The sequence below is a fragment of the Mus caroli genome, chromosome 13, assembly GCF_900094665.2.
Source record: "Mus caroli chromosome 13, CAROLI_EIJ_v1.1, whole genome shotgun sequence".
Taxonomy (NCBI): domain Eukaryota; kingdom Metazoa; phylum Chordata; class Mammalia; order Rodentia; family Muridae; genus Mus; species Mus caroli.
Genome location: NC_034582.1, coordinates 87,791,400 through 87,811,659, shown reverse-complemented (window position 1 = coordinate 87,811,659; position 20,260 = coordinate 87,791,400). Strand labels below are relative to the sequence as shown.

The window sequence follows — 20,260 nt, the reverse complement described above, 5'->3', positions numbered from 1 at the left end:
GAATTCACGACTTAGGAGACCTGCTTTGCTCCAGCAGAGGCAACGGACCAAGGAAATACAACTGCAGAAGGGAAGGGCCTCAAGTCGGTCAAGAGCAGACTCTGAAACACACATCAGTGCCTCCTGAGATCCGTGTGAGAGAATGAACCGGAGAAGCTGAAGTAGAGGTGGGAGAAAGGACACCCATGTTTCAAAACTTAAAACCTCTATTCAGGTTATGTTTATCTATCTTGACAATATCTGCTGCGGAGGCATCAAAAGGCCTCACTTCTACTGTGCCAGTGAAGGCGCCAGGAGGCTGAGGTCCCTCATGTCAGACACAGGCACGCACTCTCAGAGCTGCACACTGGTTGTTAGTCTATACTGCAATGCTAGCTGGCTGCCTCTCTCTCTCTCGTTCGCCCTTCTATCTGTGAAGACCATTTACACACAGAAGGGCATCTCAGCTCCTTATGAACAATCTCCGTGTGTATGGGGTATGGCAAGAAGGATACTTGTTTCAGACTTGATATTCTTAGGGGCTTATCAAAATCATAAGAGAAGGGGTGTATGTGTGTGTCCACGCTAAGAATGAGAGGTTAGAACAAATGTCAACATGGATAAGCAGCTATCTCTGCAGTAAGATGGCCTCCTTCTGGGTGCATGTACAGAAGTGGTAGAGCAAGATCTCGAGACTCCTGAAAGACTCCCCATGCCTCCAGCAGTGCATGGATGTCCCCATTCCTGCACCCTCCCTAGCCATGCTGCCACGTGTTTTGTTAATCTCTGCCATTTTGACTAAAGTGACACCTCAGAGAACTTTAAATTGCACTTCCCTGATGACTAAGGTTGTTGAACATTTTCTTAAAGTGTTTCTCGGCCATTTTCGTTTTACCTTTTGAGAACTCACTCACTGGGTTATTTTCTTGATGTTTCAGGTTTTTTTTAAATGCTTTCTATATTCTTGAGCAGTGGCTCTCAACCTCCCTAAAGCTGCAACCCTTCAATACAGTTCATGTTGTGATGACCTCTCACCATAAAGTTATTTCGTTGCTACTTCGTAACTATGATTTTGCTACCATTATGAATTCCAATGTAAATATCTGATAAGCAGGATATCTGCTACGTGACCCCCCCCTAAAGAATCATGGTCCACAGGTTGAGAACTGCTGTTCTAGCTGGTAACCCTCTCTACTTGGTAAAGATTGGCTATCAGCTGCTTTGCATGAATGATGGTGCCTTTTTCTGTACAAAGTTTTTCAACTTTATGAAATCCCATTTATTAATTGTTTATCTTACTGAGGATGCTACCAGTTCATGAAATCTTTCTCTCTGCTAATGGGTACTTAGTGTATAGCTCGGCCTTCACCCAAGGAGCTTCCTGCAGTAGAGAGTAATTACAGAGATCCAGAGCTGCACAGGAGAGACTTGGGTGCACTCAGTCCTACACGGGATATCTGTTATCAAACTCTCCCCGCAAGGCTCAGGGTCTGTGCAGAAGAACCAGAAATACCGTAAGGGCCACAGGTGGGAAGTAACTCCAGGGAAACGGTGTCGCCCAAGCACGGCAGGGCTGCTGCACATATGAATTCAGAGACCATGAATGCATGTGTAATGGCTCACAAGTTCAAGCCAGACAAAATCCCAACCCAGGAAAGGAGAAGTGGGCACAAAGGCCTACGCCTGGCCAAGAAGCCATCTGTAATTGATACCGCCTGGGAGAGGGAAAGTCAGTTTTCTCCAATGGGATAACACTGCGCATACCCACTCCACTCTAAGGCAGGCTGCCTCACGCTCTGGAGTAGTCGGCTAACTCAAAAGACTCCATGGTTTTGTTGTTGTTGTTGTTGTTGTTGTTGTTGTTGTTGTTGTTGTTTTGTGTTTTCTATGTTGTTTTGTTTTCTTGTTTCTTTTTACTTTTTGAGAGAGAAAGACATGAAGTTGGGTAAGTAAGGAGTTTGGGGAGGACGGAGAATATGATAAAAATATACTGTATGAAAAAATTTAAAAGTAATTAAAAAGCTAACATACAATGAATACATATGTATGTAGTGTTCAGTCACAAGTGCAGTGTTTCTAGCATGCCCCTCCCTCTCAAGGCTCCGGGACTACTGAGGAGGAAGGGAGGGGAAAATTTAAGAGCCAAAGCTTGGGGAGGACTGCAGTGCCTTCTGGGCACTGAGGGAGCACTCTACTTGAGACCCCGGAGTCCTGGCTGGCTACACAAGACCTGAGTAAGATCAAGTTGGTCAACACTCCAAGATGGAGCCGGGCGTGGGGGTGGGGTGTCTCACAAGCCCTACCTCCTAGCTGAGGACATACTAAGAAGAGTCAGTTTTCTCTAAGGGTATGGCACTTAGGTTGACCTTGTTCCAGTGGATGCCCACCCCCCCCCCCACCGCGGTCATATTATACTTAGTGAATTATTAAGAGAAAAAAAGAGAATACGAACTTGGGAGTGGGTGGGGCAGAAGGGGCAGACTGAGAGCATTTAGGGAGAAGGGTAAGATGGTGATGATATCAAAACACACGGTATACACATTATGAAATCATCAAAGGATGAATGGAAATGTTTTCTTAACATGAGAGCTAACAGATGCAATACAGTAGACCGTTTAAGGGGGAAAAGTCAAGCCAGAGAAACCCACGGTGAGCACTGTCGCTCTGTCATCTGCACAACCTCGGGAAAATCATTCAACCTGCCCGCCTGTCACAGAACCGTCATTTCCCAAGATACGCACGGCATCCAAGGCACAGCGCCCAGCACACAGACAGCTCAGCAAAGGGCACTGTCCATTACAAGACTTTCACACACCTCACACCACTGGGGTTTGCATAGGAACACAAGAGTCACCTGCACACACGGCCAGAACAGCCACCTCCTTTCTCCTGGCACTTAGAGGTGGCAGTCTGCATGTCCTGTTTACACTGGCTGAGAGGTTCCCAGTGACAGAGCCATTACACAGGAACATGTATTTGTTTAGTCCTTTGCATTCGCTGCTCCCAAATGTCTGCAGATTGATCTATGTGGATCTCAGGAACGCAATCGTTAGCTGCCGGGCTGAAGAGGTCTCTCTCTCTCTGTTTGTTTTTACTAGAAGTCAGGCCTCTGAACCTGTGGTTTGCTAACTTCCCTTCTAAGCACGGAACACTATTTATAAAACAGAATCTGACGAGCAAGTCTTGTTCTGTACATAAAAAGATGAAAGCAGAGCCGGACCGATTTAAAAGCAGGGGGGTTGCAAAGGGGCCTCTTTCCCCAAACTCATTTGCATGCACCCCTTAAACATGCCCCTGTGACCTGGAACATTCTGTAGAGCATGCTCAGAAAAACAGAGATTTCCATCTGTTATCCAACTTGAATCCCAGGGCCTAAAACTCCACCCAGCTTGCAATGGGAAGAGTCCCTGCTTCACTGGTCACACAGAGCCAGAGACCCACAAACCACAACACTCTACTTCCTAAACATTGTCAACATGGCTGAGCTGGGCAGATACACCAGTCTTCTCACTGACTACACACGGAGTTCTATCAAGGCCCAGCAAGTACCCTAGGATCCTAGGACCAGTATTTAATGGCTCTGCCACCTGTGTGTATGACGTAAAATGTCATGACTATTAGCTTCTTGAGGAGCCCAATTCTACTGGCTGTCCCTTGTCATCCTAAGTAATGGCATATAAGCCAGGGTCAACCCAATCTATCAAAAACTCACACTCACACACATACACACACACACACATACAAATGATATTCAATAAAAATGCATTTCCTGGTAGAATAGTCCCCCCTGTTATGATGCTGGTGATGTGTCTGCACAGCTTGGCCTCCACACATATAACGGAGACTGAAAATGAGACAGCAGTTCAGACCAGGGGACAGAGAGCTGCAGCAGCTGGAGAAAGTCATTGCTCCAGAAAACACCAGGCCAGGAAGCAGGCCCCCTGCTCCTCGCTTAATTGCGGCTCAGCGGAAGCATGACAGAGGTTTAAGTGTGGGAACCTAAGAGGTAGAGAGGGCTTGTTCAGGGTGGTCTGAGGGAGACCAGCCAGGAATGATGGGGCTGGAGCCAACAGACAAAATCTCCCAACCAATCCCGAGGCAAAGATTTCCTTCTCAGAAAGGGCTGCTCTTCCTCCCCAGGGACAGCTGGAAGCCTCCCAGCCTGAGTCACTTGGAAGCAGATTTTTACAAAGCGCTACAGGGGGGTCCCAGGAGAGATGGTCTGGCCATGACAGAAGACGTCGGTCCAAGACCAAGTGGGTCTTTTCCAGTTCCAACTGCCATGATTCCTGGATCTTGCTTGCTTCTTCCCAACTCACTCTAGACAAGCTTGGTCTGAGAACAACTCCTGTGGCCTGACTGCCTGGATGTAACTGTTATGGATCTCTGGCTGAGGAGACTCAGCTACAGCCTGACTTCCAAATTAGCCAGCTCCACCTGGCCCCAGAAAAACATCGAGAGGTCCTGACTGAGGACCTAGTGCTGCCGGCCCAGACCATCATTAGCCAGGCCTGCCTGCCCATCCTCGCCCTCTCTTACCTCTCCATCTCATTGGGTGCTTACTGGAAACAGCCCTCCTGGAGACATCTGCTAATCAGCTGTGCTCCTTAGGAGTCAGGACCAATGAAGCCTGCTCTCGATGGGAAACACTGGGAAAGTCTCATAGCCTACAGTTGGACAGCGGGTGGGTGGATGTCAGTGGGTCGGATGTCCATTGAAATCTGATTATTGAACTGTAGGATCAGCCGTAAGTGAGACTCGTCACCCTCACAGGTAGCTGTCAGTCTTGGGAAGTCCCCTCCTGCCTGCCCCAGGCAGTGTGAGCTCAGCATTGTCGGGTCACTCACTCTGAGTTTAAGCATCTTTTTTTTTTTTTTTTTTTTTTTTTTTTCTTATCTCAAACATATTATGTTCTGGTTAACTATTCACTAGACTTAGATTTCTGGAAAACCCCTTGTCTAGAAATCTACTTTAAAACCAGAGAAGTCTAGAAAGTATCACATAAGATTTTTGAATTGTATTCTTTTTCCCTCCTGTCTGGTTTCAGAGCTGCTGGTGGGTGTTATTGCTTATGGTAGGGTATCCATTAACTACTGTGGTGTACCAAGGTACTTCCAGCCTCAGTGGCTTTAGATAGCAATGATTTATCATGATTCTCTGGGTTGGCTGCTGGTCTTATCTGGACTTGCTTGGCGTCTACCATCAGGTAGGCTCACCGTGCTAGCTTGGTCACAGAAGCCTCAATCCTGTATTCATGGGTGTTCTGTTCGTAGATATACCTCATTCTGAGGCTAGGCCAGCTTCTTTTTCAAGAGAAATGTAGGTCTCAGCTGCAGTTCAAGAGGGCAGAAGCAGAGGTCACCACTGCCATTAAGAGTGAGACTCTGGAGCCGGCCGTGGTGGCGCACACCTTTAATCCCAGCACTTGGGAGGCAGAGGCAGGCCGATTTCTGAGTTTGAGGCCAGCCTGGTCTACAAAGTGAGTGCCAGGACAGCCAGGGCTACACAGAAAAACCATGTCTTGAAAAAAAAAAAAAAAACAAAGAAAGAAAGAAAGAAAGAAACAACAACAAAAAAGAGTGAGAGTCTGAAATTCATACAACACTTGTGTCACATCGCATCCATGAAGTCACAAGGAGGACCCAGACTCAAGTGTGGGAGACGTAAGACGAACTAGTGGGAGGCAGCAAGAGCTGGAAAAGACTCTGTGGCCATTTTAAATCAATCCATGGCAGCATTCCCCAACTGTGTCCAAATGACATGAGTTACGGGGATGTGGTCAATGTCCCTCTGAGACCAAAGGGATCTCAGGACAAAAACTGAGTCCTGTATATTACCTTTAAAGAGCCACCACATACATGCTGAATTCTCTGCACAGTCCTGCAATTAAAAAAAAAAAAAAAAGCCTGCCACTCTGTTCAGTCATTAACAGATATGCTTATAGAAGCAGAGAAAACATCTCCCTGGAACACCATTTTGAAAAGCTTGGTCAGGAATTCTAGACTTTTAGAGCCGTTCTAATTTAGCTGACTTGGTCTTGCTCTCTTATGAAACATCTTCAAAATCACTCATGTATCTAAAGTACTTCTAGCTCAAGGAGGAGACCCAGAATCTGGCAATTCTTCAACTGGAATTCTCCACCCAGATCACCACGCAGCTCTCTTGGATACTCAGATAATGAAGAAAAATATTCCTAAATTTGAATCCACAAAGATTCAAGGCCTTTTCTTTTAGGTATAATATGTCAGAATACAGAGAGAAGTATTGGTTCTTAGGTAATGGATATTAAAATTCACTGTGGTTAAATTTCTAAGTTTAAAAATCCAGTGACAATCATACAACCAACAGCAGAACAGGAACCCAATGACAAAGTGGCTCGTCAGCCACTAGAGACCACTGGATTTCTTACCAGCCTGTTTTCTGCCAGCCTGGATCTTCCATACATTTTGCCTCCTAATATAAAAAAACAAAATTCTTGCCCATCCTCAGAACCAGGTTTCTCTACTGGTTCTTTTCAATAACCAACATGCTGTTGGAAGAAATAATGACCATGGTAGAGGACTACATCAAACCAAGATCTGGGGTCGTTATTACAAGAGCACTCAAGACCAGAACACTGAAGGGCAGTTACCTCAAATTCAAGGGCCATGTCCCTGTGCACGGAGGAGGCTGTCTGTACTCAGCCAAAAAGCACACTGAATTATTGGGTGCCAAACCCAAGGCTGAGGAAGTACCCTGTTTACCTTGGCGCTCACTCTTACATTGGAGAGAATGACTGAGAATGGTCCAGAGGAGGGACCTCGTCTCATCTGGCTGCTAGAGCAATTTATTACAATGAACTATTCTCATTCATTCAGTAACTGACAGTGATTCATTGAAGGACACAGGAGTCAGTGGTCACGTTACTCAACTGCTCAAGGCATTTTCTCATGTATTTATTCTTGGTGTAAAATATTAAGTCTTTTTATGTTGTGCAATCATTGTGGAAACATATCCCAAATTGCAATTTCAAAATCTGGAATAAAAGTGAATCTAGAGAGGAACGGGGAATTCCAGGGGGCGGGGTGGGGGGAAGGTGGTGCACTCTACAAATGCTACAAGGGGAAGCAGGGACTCCCGAGAGGGGAAGCCCTGAGTGTACTGGCCGGCCGGGGCTAGGAAATGAGCAAGGTGTCTCCTTGTTCCAGAGCAGCCTCTTGAGAGCCTTTGTGAGACTGGACAAAGGCAAAATCTTGTGTGCAGTGTTTTGTTTGTTGTGGTTCTCGGACAGAGCCTGGGGAGTAGCGTATGCTAAGCAAGCCCTCTGCCACTGGGCGAATTCCGCAGACTTTATGGGTGGTTTCAGCTGTGCGGCAGGAGTTCCATCAGCCCAAGTGTGGGATGATGGGACTTGATCTACCATCCTCAGAGGATCTGAAAAGAGATTGGGAAGTCCAACTCCTGCTCCTCATCATTCTGAGCAATGGCCCCACAGCCTGGACACCACACATCGAGTTTCTAACCCTAGCTATTTTGTCAGATATGGAAGGATGTGACGCTTGACGAAAGGGGCTCAGCTGTGCAGTGAAGTATGAGGAAGCTTGGATGTTGGTGTATGCTTCTGTTACTTCCCTCAGTCCATGCCTATGAGATTCTAAGAGCAGGCATGACCCACAAGCATGGCCAATGGCCCGACATCCAGCGTGAGTGAGAGGCAGCTACTGTCAAGGAATTAAGAAAAATCAGCAGTTAATCCTATGTGCTATTAAACATAGCTAAATGTGGGGCTGGAGAGATGGCTCTGCCATTAAAAGTACACAGTGCACTGCTCTTGCAGAGGACTCCAGTTCGGTTCCTAGCACCTGTATCAGGTGGTTCACGGCAGCTTGTAATTCCAGTCTCATGGGACCTAACAGCTTCCTCCATACCTTTATGCTTTGGTATGTATAAACTCATGCAAGGAGATATACATACACATGAATTTAAAAAAAAAAAGTAGATCTTTAAATATAGATGAATACTAACAAAATACCAAACAGCTGAGACTTGGAGAGACAGAAATCACACGGAAAATGGACACTATGATATTGACCACCTTCATGATCATGCCTTCAAGGAAGCACCCACAGCCACACAGATCACTCACCAACCCCCAGCTACAAAGCCTGAGTCTCACACCCAAAGCTTCCCCAGAAAGCCCACACGAACATGCTAAGCACCATCACCACCATGGACCTAAGCTGTCCCAACAGTAGTGGAATGTCTGCCAGAGACTTGTGCTATCAGTCAACATAAGCAGTTCAGGCATAAGCAGTACACATATTTACACAGACATGTGCACAGGGGAGAGGGTGGAGCAGGCACATGATACTCAGGACAGTCACAACTGACTTCACCTGCCTCACTACACCTCCTGTCCAAGTCTCTCCAAACCACTGCTTTCTGATCACACTCAGAGCTCCCACCCCTCTTCATCTGCCTATGCGTATCTCTGCCTGCCATCCTCTGGCAAAATCTCCACAGCCCAATTTGTCTGTCACAGGTCTGGGATGCCTTCCTCAGCTAGTGGGAGTTCATTCTCCCCTCCTACGTCTCCATGGTGATCGGTTTGCCACAGTGACACCCCAACTCACCAGCCCCGGGCTCAACCAGGAGGTCTTTAAGGACAAGGACATAGCCCCAGGGTCACACATCAGGCTAAAATGACTAGATATCTCTCTCCACCCTCAGTCTTACCTTTATCCTCTAAATGACAGGAAGGAATCAGCCAGACAGGCTACTGGGAGACACCGTCTACATTAAGATGCATCTGAAAAGCCTTCACATTAGTGTAACAGCAAGGAACAGGAAAAAATATGGCACAGAGGATCTCTTTGGAGTCTCGCTCACAGCACTGGACTCTACCTTCTCTGCTTCCCTAGGAAAGCCCCCAACTAATCAGGTCTGTGTTCAGACTTGGCCGGCCACACATTTCCGACAGATCTTTGTTTTCTTCCTGATCTGGGTACTTGGGAAAATGTTGTAATTTCCGTGTGGGTCTCATTAGATCTCTGAAGGCTGATTAGGACTGAGGAAACACCCAACCCCCAATGAACCTTGTCCCTCCAGAGGTTCTCTCTGTTCGTCTCTGCTGCGTCCCTTGTGCTACTGAGGCACAATCATTTGGGAATGGCTGAGTCTCCCTGCAGCGTCCTTCCTCACTTCAGGACAAGTAGACTTTGAATTAAGGAATTCAAGAAGGCACCCTAAAGGATGCCCACCCACTTTGAGGCACAGAAAATAGTCCCATTCATGGAAACTGCCATGCCATGTCCCCACACAGGGACCTTTCTGTGTCACTGTTACAATGATTCTGACAGCCTTGGGAAGAGAGCGGAGACGTCTCAAATCTCTGCGAATGAACTTGTTATGTGTGTTCTAAAACAGACTGAATTTCAGGGGCTGTTTCCAACTTCATGGTATTAAATTCCCGCTTACTCTTTCCATATTTCCATTAAGCCCTTTGAAAAAAATACAAAAAACCTTTACCCTGGGGAAGAATATCTTGCTATCTTAATAAAGTCTTCCAATCCTTAGGAGACAAGTCACCATATTTTCATTCTCAAAACAATTTTACTCCCTCAAAGAATCTTATGAAAATATTTGTATTTCTTGCCTGAGATCCCTGGGAGGTAAATTGAAAAAAACTAGCTAATAAGGGATAATTCCAATATGACCAAAACAATACATACTGGAATATGGAAATAATTAAGGCCCAAAGAAAAAATGTTAAGGCCTCAAGGCAAAAGCCCTAATCAGAAAATGCTGTGAGGGACTCTTTCCTCACTAATGTACACCAGATAGAATTCAGGGTGTTTTCTGTTTTAAACTAAGCAAGTTGCTTAAAAAAAAAATCAAGTTTCTATAAATGGTAAATTAGTGATTGAGGATTTGTTTTATATAAAGATTTTGTAAATTGGGCCCGGGGCAGGGTGATTCAGTCTCTGAAGTACTTGCCACTCAGCATGAAGACCTGAGTCTGAGCTGATCTGATTCCCAGGGCGCAAATATAAAGCTGGCTGTGTCATAGTGTGCCTATAAGCCTAGCAATGAGGAAACATAGACAGAGAACCCGTGAAGAGTATCAGTCATTACATGTACCCAAATCAGTGAGCTTAATGAGAAACCCTGTCTCAAAAAAAAAAAAAAAGTAGAAAAAGATTGGGGAGATACCCAACATCAAACTGTCTTCCATGTGCACATACACACACACGACAAATTCATAGATTCCACTGAAACAGCACACCTTGCAAATTTCCAACTTTGATGTGTTTTGACATCTGATTTACCCGTTTTGTTAGAATGCATTTAGTTAGGAAAACATACTTTCACACATTCACAGTGAAATGGAAATGAAGCAGGCTGGAGTAATGGGATTACAGGTAGAAAGGAGAAAGTGCATTTGAGGGCATGGGCATTAGAAGGGGCAGTGGGACACTGGGAGCACAGACAGACAGTTGGCTTTCTAGGTTTGGAGTCCAGAAGAGAGATTTGGTGTGGGAAGAGCCAGTCTGTAGGTGGCAGCCACAGGGTGGGCTACATCAGAGAGTGGAAGGGACCACAGAAAGAAGGGGACATAACTACCTAGAAACAATGAGTAAGGAAGGAGTAAGGGAATTAATTATCCAAGCAGACTGAAGATAGACATCCAGGGGAAAGCAGGTAAGTGCTTAGAGCGTCTATGAACACTTCCTTATAGAGAGATAACATGTTATATTTGTTCAGTTACATCCCATCTGCCCCAGAAACATAAGAAGCTATAAATATAGAGCAGATGACAGGGGGGTTGGGGTCTGTGAGATGGGACAGGACAAGGGTGCTTCCTGGGTCGGGCTGACCTTCCAAATGCTAGCAGCTACAACCAAGAACTTCTACTCTGGTCTCTTTATCCTGTCCACACAAGTGCTCCAAATATAGGATAATTTTTATATGCAATTAACAATTACTGAGCAGGTAACACAAGCCAAGCTATACGTTCTAGGAAAATGTGATGAGGTCATGTCACAGTTGTCACTATCATACATGACAACGGCACATGGCTGAAAAAACACCATTTACAAAAGAGAAGTTGTTAATCGTTCATGAAAAACAAACAAAACATCAACTTCATTAAAAATAATCGTTCATGAAAAACAATCAAAACATCAACTTCATAAAAAAAAGTTTGCAATAGGATGGAAACTGTAACCCAGGAAGCCAGGTGCAGGAAGGGAGCCACATTAATGGTGGCCACCATCTCTACTCTCCACCATCCCCCACCTCCCTTCCATCCGTTACCCAATGGGAGGTTGCTAAGTATGGCTTATGGGCCAGACCTAGCTGCTGCCTATTTAGAACACGGTTTATTGAAAACAGACACGTGCAAAAATTAAAACAAAATAACAGTCTCTCCTTCTATCCGATGTCTTATTGATTAGTGTATCCTAAAACAAACCCTATTTTATACTACTAAGGCCTAGCTTTCCTGGAAACATCTTTATAACTGAACAATTCTATTTTAAAAAGGATATTCAAAGTTTATAATTAAGGCTTATACAGGCAGAAGTGTTACACATGTCAAAATGAAGTTCAAATGATTTAAATCTATAGGATGGAATAGTAAACAAATATATTTTTTTAATTTTTTGTGTTTGTTTTGTTTTGCTTTGTTTTTTAATGAAGACCTTTTGTGATGGGAAGAAACAATGTAAAGAAAAAAGAAGTAACCAATTATATAGTTGTAGCAGACCAAAGGCTCAACGGTGTGGCTGCCTTAGTTAGGGTTATTATTGCTGTGATGAAACACTATGGCCAACAGCAACGTGGGGAGAAACAGGCTTGATTTGGCTTATTCTTCCACACTGTCGTCCATCACTGATGGGAGTCAGGACAGAAACTCCAACAGGGTAGGACCCTGGAGGCAGGATCTGAGACAGAGACTCTAGAGGAGCACTGCTTACTGGCTTGCTGTTCATGGCTTGCTCAGTCTGCTTTATATAGAACCCAGGACCACTAGCCCAGGGATAGCCCCACCCAGAGTGGGGGATCACCAATTAAGAGCATGCCCTCCAGCCTTGCCTACATCCTATGGAAGCGCTTTAACTGAGGTTCTCTCCTTCTCTGATGACTTGTGTCAGGCTGACAAAAAATTATCCAACACAGTTACAGAGAGACTGTTGAAAAAGAGACATCAGGAATGGAGAGGTGGCTTGGTAGTTAGGCGAGCTCTCTGCTCATCAGAGGACCTGAGTTTGGTCCCCTCACCCTCATACAAGTGCATGCAGCTGCAGCTCCAGGGACTCTGACATCCTCTTCTGTGGATCCCAGTGGGCACTGCCCTCGTGTGTACACTCCCACACACGTGTACACACAACTAAAAATCAAAACAAAACATTAAAAAGAAGAGACATGCTTAGGAACTCGGCTCTTGCTTTACCGCACGAGCACGGGTTATCTAGAAAGCCAGGAAGGGACACACACAAATATCTCCTGCCAGCCCCACAGCAATAGTAACAGTGTAAGGTTGCTGTTTGGCTTTAAGAGTGTACCTCAGTGTTCTGTGGCACCAAAGGACACTGACAGGTGACCCTCAGGCAAGTTAAGTCTATCTTTACCTTGAGATGTAGAAATGGTATAAAAAAAAATGCCACCACCCTACACAGAAAAATCACAGTAGCTAGAGAACAGTGCATGTGGGGGGGGGGGGGCGGGGGGGAGGGTTGGCCATGTGATTTTCTCTGCAATACACCCTCCGCAAATGCTTGCTAATGTCCAAATGGAGCCTTCAAAATACCTCACAGAGGAGGTGAAGGACCCCAAACTGGTGAGTCTGATGCATTAGTGAGGAGCCTGTGAAACCATGGGAGCACCACCGCACAGCTTTTTTTAATCCACTGGCGCTCCGTAAATAAGACGGGGAAATGGACCGGACTTCACCCGAGTGGGCCAGCAACACAGGGTGAGGATAGACCATATCGATGAGTTCCACAAGCAGCAAGGGATCCAGCCCTTTCAGAGGAATCCTGCTGGATTCCTAACACGGAGAGCTGAGACAGCCTGAGCAGGGTTAATGTTAGACTGCAAGTGTTGGATGCCGGGCAGCCTTTGGCAGCAAGTAGAGTAACGTGCATTAAGATCAGATAAAACTAACAATGCACCCAAGACTGCCAATTGGCCTGAAGAGCTTTTCCTAGAGTGTCTGACACATGGTGAGTGGCTGGCCTGTGGCTTGGGGGACACTAGTGCTGGACATACCACTGAATGACTAGTGGTTTATCCAGCATAGAGCCCTAGGGAGCGAAAGATTATAAAAATGTTACCATGGTGATGGAACTGGCTCAAATGGAGATGCAGGTGAGATCAATACTTAATTCAGAAGAAGTCAATTTTACTTAGGAAATCATGACAAAATTTCAAAGAGCAGAGAGGGGAATCTATGGAGTGGGATCTGGGAACTTCAGACGCACGCTATTGCCCTCTGTAGTGGTGAGTGGGATTACTGTGGTTTGGTATAAAAAGATGATTTCTTTAAAGAAAAAGGAATAGAAGTGTATGCAGATCCTCCATCCTACACTGTGTCTTTCTAGTCCGTGGCCACAACATAAGAATCTGGCCACACAAATTCGTTTCCTATAAAGTATTCCTATGTTTTACAGTCACTATGAGGATGCTTCTAGACTGCCCCTGTGCATATTCATTCAGCTCAGTCTGGTTATTTCCTTCTGTTATGGTTTGGATCTGAAGTGCCCCTAACAGGCTCATGTGTGAGTGCCTGGTCCTCAACGGACAGCACCACCTGGACAGCCACAGGGTCATTAGGAGGTGGGACCGGGTGAAAGGACCTCACTAAGGCAGTCCTCTGAAGGACATGGCTGACCTGGGCTCCAGCCTGCCCTCTGTCTTGTTTTCTATGCTGTGGACCAGCTTCTGGGACATGAACACTGTCGAGTCCCCCACCCCCCCACCCCTGGCATACTGGACTGACATCAGGAGCCTTTGCTCCTGTAGGTTGGTCCTGTCCGTGGTTTGGTTAGAATGATGGGGAGTAACTAACATGGTTTCCCTTCACAGAGCAACTGGAAAAGCCCATCATCTACGACTGGATGTGCTAGTGCGTGATTGTAATTCTAGCACCTTGGGAGGCAGATGTGTGGCGGCAAAAGTATCATCTAAAGCCAAATTTGCATTTGCATACTGCAATACCTGCAGACAGTGATATGTATGTATACATATATATAAAATATATGAATCAATTCAGTATGTAACCGCAGTGAAACCATGCTTTGATGCCCTTTGTTAACATCCACAGCATCTCTGTAAATAAACCCATCGGGGGAGGCTAAAATTGCCTCAAGAACACTTTATCAGATGGAGACCCAGAGCACAGAGGATGGCTCAATAATGTCTGCAACTCCAGCTCTAGGGGAGCTGAGGCCCACTTCCACTCTCTCTGGGTACCAGGCACATGTACAATGTAGAGACCTACCCACAGGAAAAAAGAAAAGAAAAGAAAAGAAAGGATAAAATAAAAAATAAATTAAAAAAACATACATAAAAAATAATCAAAAGAAATAGAAATCAGAACTCTAAAACTTCCATGTATTTCATGATTTTGATGGTCTTCCTCAAACCATGAAGATGACTATAGTTATCATAAAAAATGATATATATATTTGGTTCAATTCACACTTAGTAAAGGAAGGAAGCTGTCACACTCAGCAAATAAACCCTTCTCTACTCCCTTTAACTCCTTCCAGATTGGTCATGGAAATGAGTCCTGCACTGAGAAGCTGAAAGTTTAGAACGCTGAGCATAGAACAGCAAAGGTACCCAAGGAGAAACCACCTTTCCAGCTAAGGAAACGTTCGTCATGAAGTTCACAGTTGAGAAGCCAGACCCACTCACCCAAGTTGTTCTAAAGGCACTGAAAGGTTTCCCAGTACGTGAACTCTCTGTGTTAGCTTTTTATTATTTATTTATTTATTTATTATTTATTTTTAAAGATTTATTTATTATTATATGTAAGTACACTGTAGCTGTCTTCAGACACCCCAGAAGAAGGCGTCAGATCTCATTATGGATGGTTGTGAACCACCATGTGGTTGCTGGGATTTGAACTCAGGACCCTCGGAAGAGCAGTCAGTGCTCTTACCCACTGAGTCATCTCTCCAGCCCCTGTGTTAGCTTTTTAAATGATGGAAATGGAATAGTTAAAAATTCAGTGCCTTTGTGGCACTGGCCATTTAAGAGCTCAGCCGCTGTGTCGGGGGTATGGCTACCACGCCAGCCAGCACCAGACTGAGCGCTTTCACTCAGCTGGTCCACTCTGTTCTAACCTAGAAGAAAACCCAGGAAGACCAAGCCTCCCTCTACCATCTCCAGGGACAGCGGTCCATGTGATTATTCTCCACCAATCCAGATTAACTTCCCTGGAGCAGGGGAGCACATCCTGGTACCACAGGCAGCACAGGAAGTCAGATTCATACTCAAGGGACTTTAAACTGTGGGCACTTTTCAGTAACGACACCTCTCCTTCCTGTGCTGTGTGGCAGTTATGAGCATAGCTCTTAAGAGTCACTACGTGTTAGTTCCCTATACCCCACGAGGCACACATACAGTTGTTCCACACTGCCTTCCTAGCAGCCTGAGACAACAGGGAAAGCCAGACAAGGTGTCAAAAACCTGGCCAAAGTTACACACCGAATTATAAGAAGGGATTCAAGCCCAAAAAGTCTTTTTTTTTTTTTTTTACTTTTTTCCTCAAGGGCTGCCAATCGAAGTCCGCTGAATGTTAACCACATACTTGAACTTGCCCTCTTTAAAGCCTTCCCACAATTCCCACAGGGCAGCAAAGCCGAGCAGGAACACCTTGCCTCTCTACCAAGGAGGTATGAGAGGTGAGACATTTGTTCAAAGAGTGTCTGTGAACGCCTGAGAGAATTGGTTCTCAGCCTGCACACCCAAGCAACCCTACACAGGACCTGGTGTCAGAGAGCCAGAAAGGGGTCAACCAGTGGCTGACTGTTTTGATACACATGACTCTGTCTTTATTTCCCTCAACTACCTAAACCAGAGAAGGAAGAAGCCATCCCCAGGAACAGAGGAGGTTCCAAAACCTGCCTCAGGCACGAAGCCGCATGGCCCCCAGCCCATGTGTGTCCCAATGCAGGAGACTTACGCTGAGGACAGTTGATGCCCAGAGTTGCCTCAAACTACAACTGTTCCTCCTTCTCAAGAGAAGCCTGCTACCGGGTAGAGAGAATGTAGGTAACAGGAAGTGGGACCACGCTCAATTCAGACATCCGTAGTTCCGTCTGACCTGATTGAGATGGCACTGCTGGTCTCAGATGAATCCATAACTAAAACTACCATGAAGGACCCAGAGAGAGCTGGCTTTATGGGGCTTTTCTAGGAGACCAATCACAAGGCCAAACATGACTTGGCTCTTCAAGGCACTGCAAAATGGAACTGGCTTCTCCCCAGAGCAGGCTTAAACAAGCCAGCCCGGCAGTGGTCCAGGGTGACATCCCACCACGGGGAAACTGAACCGTCAACAGAACACATGGAAAATGTGGGGCCCTTAGCCTGGGTTCTCACATGACTCCCTGCATGGTCGGCAGTGTGGTCTGGCTCCGGGTCCTGGGAACTTAAACAGATGGTTCCTCTGAAGAGAGTGAAAACCCTGGTTACTCACGGCACAGGGCTGAGTGTATCTTCCTGTTGAGTCTATCTTCCCCGGATGATATGAGCAAACACAGACCTCACTGTCAACCCCCACCAGACCCCATCACCTGGTTCACAGGCACCTGGCATCCCAGGTCTAAAATGGTATCACTAGCCAAATTCTAAGCAAGGTTTATAAACACGCAATTCAAAACATTCTGTGCCATAAGTCTCTTTTAACACACAGGAAAGGGTGCCAGACAAGGCGTCAAGAACTCAAAGTTACATGTTTAATTAAAAGCAGAGATTTAAGCCCAGAACATGTATACATGCATACATACATACATACACACACACATACATACATACACACACATGTGTGTATATGTATTTCATATGTATGCATATGTAACATTCATATGTACCTATGTCTGTATACTATACATATATGCACATACATATTTTTGAGACAGGCTCTTAAGTAGCCCAGGCTAACCTCTAACTCTGTAGTCAAGGATGACCTTGATCTTGTTATTTTTCCTGCCTCTACCTATGACTACAGGGATCTACTGTGTCTGGTTAAATATTTTTTATGAATAGAAAACTCAGCTTCACTAAATAAATATGGAACAAATACTTAAAGATTAGCAGTGTGATAAGGTGCAAACATATACCCTGCCCAGAACACCATCTGTTTCAAACCAGCCCTTGCCTTCCCATGAGAAGGTTGCTGCTCTAATCATTCATTTTATGACTCCCAAGTGTTTGTGATTCTCATTTAAAAAAGTTCAAGCCTCCCAACAGCGCTGTTGCTAGAGCCTAGTAATGCTCGAGTAGTCAGTAGCGCAAGACAGATCACAGGAAAAATACGTCCTTTCTCAAAACCTGTAAACCAAAACCATGGCTTTTCTATAGAGAGGATGGTATTTGTAGGAATGCCCTGCATAAACCCTCTGCATGCAGCAGGCCCTACTGGACAGTCTGGGCTGGACTAGAACCTACACTGGACCCTGGCTCACTGCCAGGGTGATCTAACACTCACAGGACCCTGAGAGGACAGAGGTGAACAGGCCTCTCTCTTTTGAGAAACAGAACGATCGATTTTTAGTGACATATTCAACTACCTATTGCCTTGCTTTTCCTAATGCATGCTGCAAGGGGCTATCCAACCCCTGCTGCTACTATTTTCCAAAGGTGACCTTTGTAAATTAAAATCGACTCAATCATTAATCACCTGTGACTGAATCGTTTCCAACTTTCTTTCTGGCAACCCCTCTGCAAGAGTGATCATCAAGCAATAAATCTGGGTTATTTAAATTGGCCACGTCTACTTCCCCATTCTGAGAGAAATGATATAGGACTTAAGATGGTCTACAGAGAGGCTAAAAGGGGGAGACTATTCTACAATGCAGAGCTCTGAAATTTTTCCTGAGCAGCAACAGAACAAAGTAGATCAGAACTGAAGAAAAACATTAGAGTAGTAAACTCAATGCCATTTATCCGACACTAGTATGAACTCTTTGCGGTAATAATTGATGTGACCCAATTGGTGGTACACTGAGTCTTGCAAACTATGGCTTACCACTGGCGTGGTGGTTTGAATGAAAATGGCCTCCATAAGTTCATATGTTTGAATGCTTGGTCCCCAGTTGGTGGAACTGTTTGGGAAGGATGAGGAGGGGTAGCCTTGTGTGTCACTATGGGCCAGCTTTGAGTTGTTAAAGCTCACACCAGGCCCAGTGTATCTATCTGCTTCCTACTTGTAGATGAGGATGTGAGCTCTCGGTTGCTGCTGCAGCTGTATCTTTACTGCACCATCATGGGCGCTAACTCTCTGAAACTGTAAACCAATTAAAATCTTTCTTTCATAAGTCACCTTGGTCGTGGTATTTTATCACAGCAATAGAACTGAAACTGAGATACAAGGCAAGGTCCCAAAATGTAAAAAGCTATCCTTTCTCAAAAATGTTCCCCACAATAACAACATCAAGCTGGACACAATGATCCCCACCTGTCATCCCCACATACAGAGAGCTGGGGCAAGAGAATTGCTGTGAGTTTCAAGCCTACACAGGCTATATAACAAGACCCTGCTTTGAAAAACTAAACAATCAAGACAAAGAGAGGCAAACAATGAGGACCTGTGATTGCTCTTACCTATTTATCTTGGCAGCAATGCTTAGAAGTTTCAATGAACAACTTCAGAAAAGCACCACCTAAAGGGAAAAACAGAATCAATTGAGCAAAACATTAGATATTTGCTTACAGGACCATGAAAACCATCACGTAAGTGTGTATCTCATTGAAGTGTGTGATGCTTCTTCAAATACTGATTTCCACATCAATGGTGCAATAGATCACAGATACTTACTTCATCCTAAGAAGAGTAAAGCATTAACCCAAGGTCCACCCCACATGTGGGGAGAGGGCAGTGCGGAACGAACGTGCGTCCACCGTGCACCGATTCACATCCCCCTTCCCTTCTCCTCACAAAGGGACCAACTTCAATATGCGTGTGCACAGAGGACCACTTTATAGATTAAGACAAGGAAATCCAGAAATAAACTGAGGATTATGAAATTGTGAGGTGCCTATCTTAACCAGCAAGCTAAATTCAAAAGTATATGTTTTAAAAATTAGAAAAATGGAAACATGAACACTAAAGCCATAACAACAAAAACCTTGGGAGGAATTATTCAGATTCAGAAACCAAGTATTTCTTCATTTCAATATCTTTTATGGAACCTTTGAAAAACGATGTGCTTAGAAATACACTCAGAACACACAGATCATCAGATAACTGTTTAGCAAGGATTGGAAACACTAAACATAAATGGAACAATTTTTTGAAATAAAGTATCATAGACCATATGCCTTGAAAGTGTATTATACCTCTTATACTGTTACCATATTACAACTTCCCAGCCTACTACGCCCATTAACAAATGAGGAGTCAGTTAAAGCAGAGAGCTTTCTTGCATCACACAGGCCCAGGGTTAAGGAATTTTGTCCTGGCATGTATGGTTTTATTCTTGAAAGTTTCCTTTTTACTTTGCAGAACACATGCATCCCTCGATAGAAACCTGACGTTTTTTCAATGCAAAATCCGGGAAAACCAAATGGCTAGCATATAACAGTAACCTCTTCTCTTTGCATATTTAAAAGTTATTTCTTCACGGAGAATTAAAAAAAGCTACGAAGGACTATAATATAGCATACAAATAAATATTTAAATATTTAAGAATTTAGAGTTCAAGAAGTATTTAATATATAGCTACTAGTGAAGAGATATACTAAATTCCATGTAAGATTCAAACAAAATAGTCAACAACCTCAATTGTATCGCTAAACAGGGAAAGAGGAAGTTCATATGCCCATATTCTATTATCAAACTTTCAAGTGGTGTTGACAATGAATATCTATACTAGTGAGCTATAAATACCCATGCTTATATCCTGACATAGACTGATAGCAGCAGAGCCCATGCTCACCCAAACTGTTCCTGAGACTGCAGAGCCAGCAGTAACTCAAAGGCCTTTTGCTCTTAAAAAGATAAAATCACTTTAGCAGGCTGGAAAACTGATTCAGTTGTGAAGTGCACTGGTTGCTCTTCTAGAGGATC

General features: G+C 44.7%; 1 protein-coding gene across 2 annotated transcripts in view; it reads right to left on the bottom strand.

The window, feature by feature from the left end:
- Nucleotides 1-20,260, bottom strand: part of Lhfpl2 (LHFPL tetraspan subfamily member 2) — a 139,020-nt gene that overhangs the window by 57,941 nt on the left and 60,819 nt on the right. For both annotated transcript variants that reach the window (XM_021180344.2, XM_029468593.1), the window contains exon 2: nt 18,796-18,854. The gene's annotated coding sequence lies outside the window, so the exon portion shown is untranslated. The remainder of the gene's footprint in view (nt 1-18,795; nt 18,855-20,260) is intronic.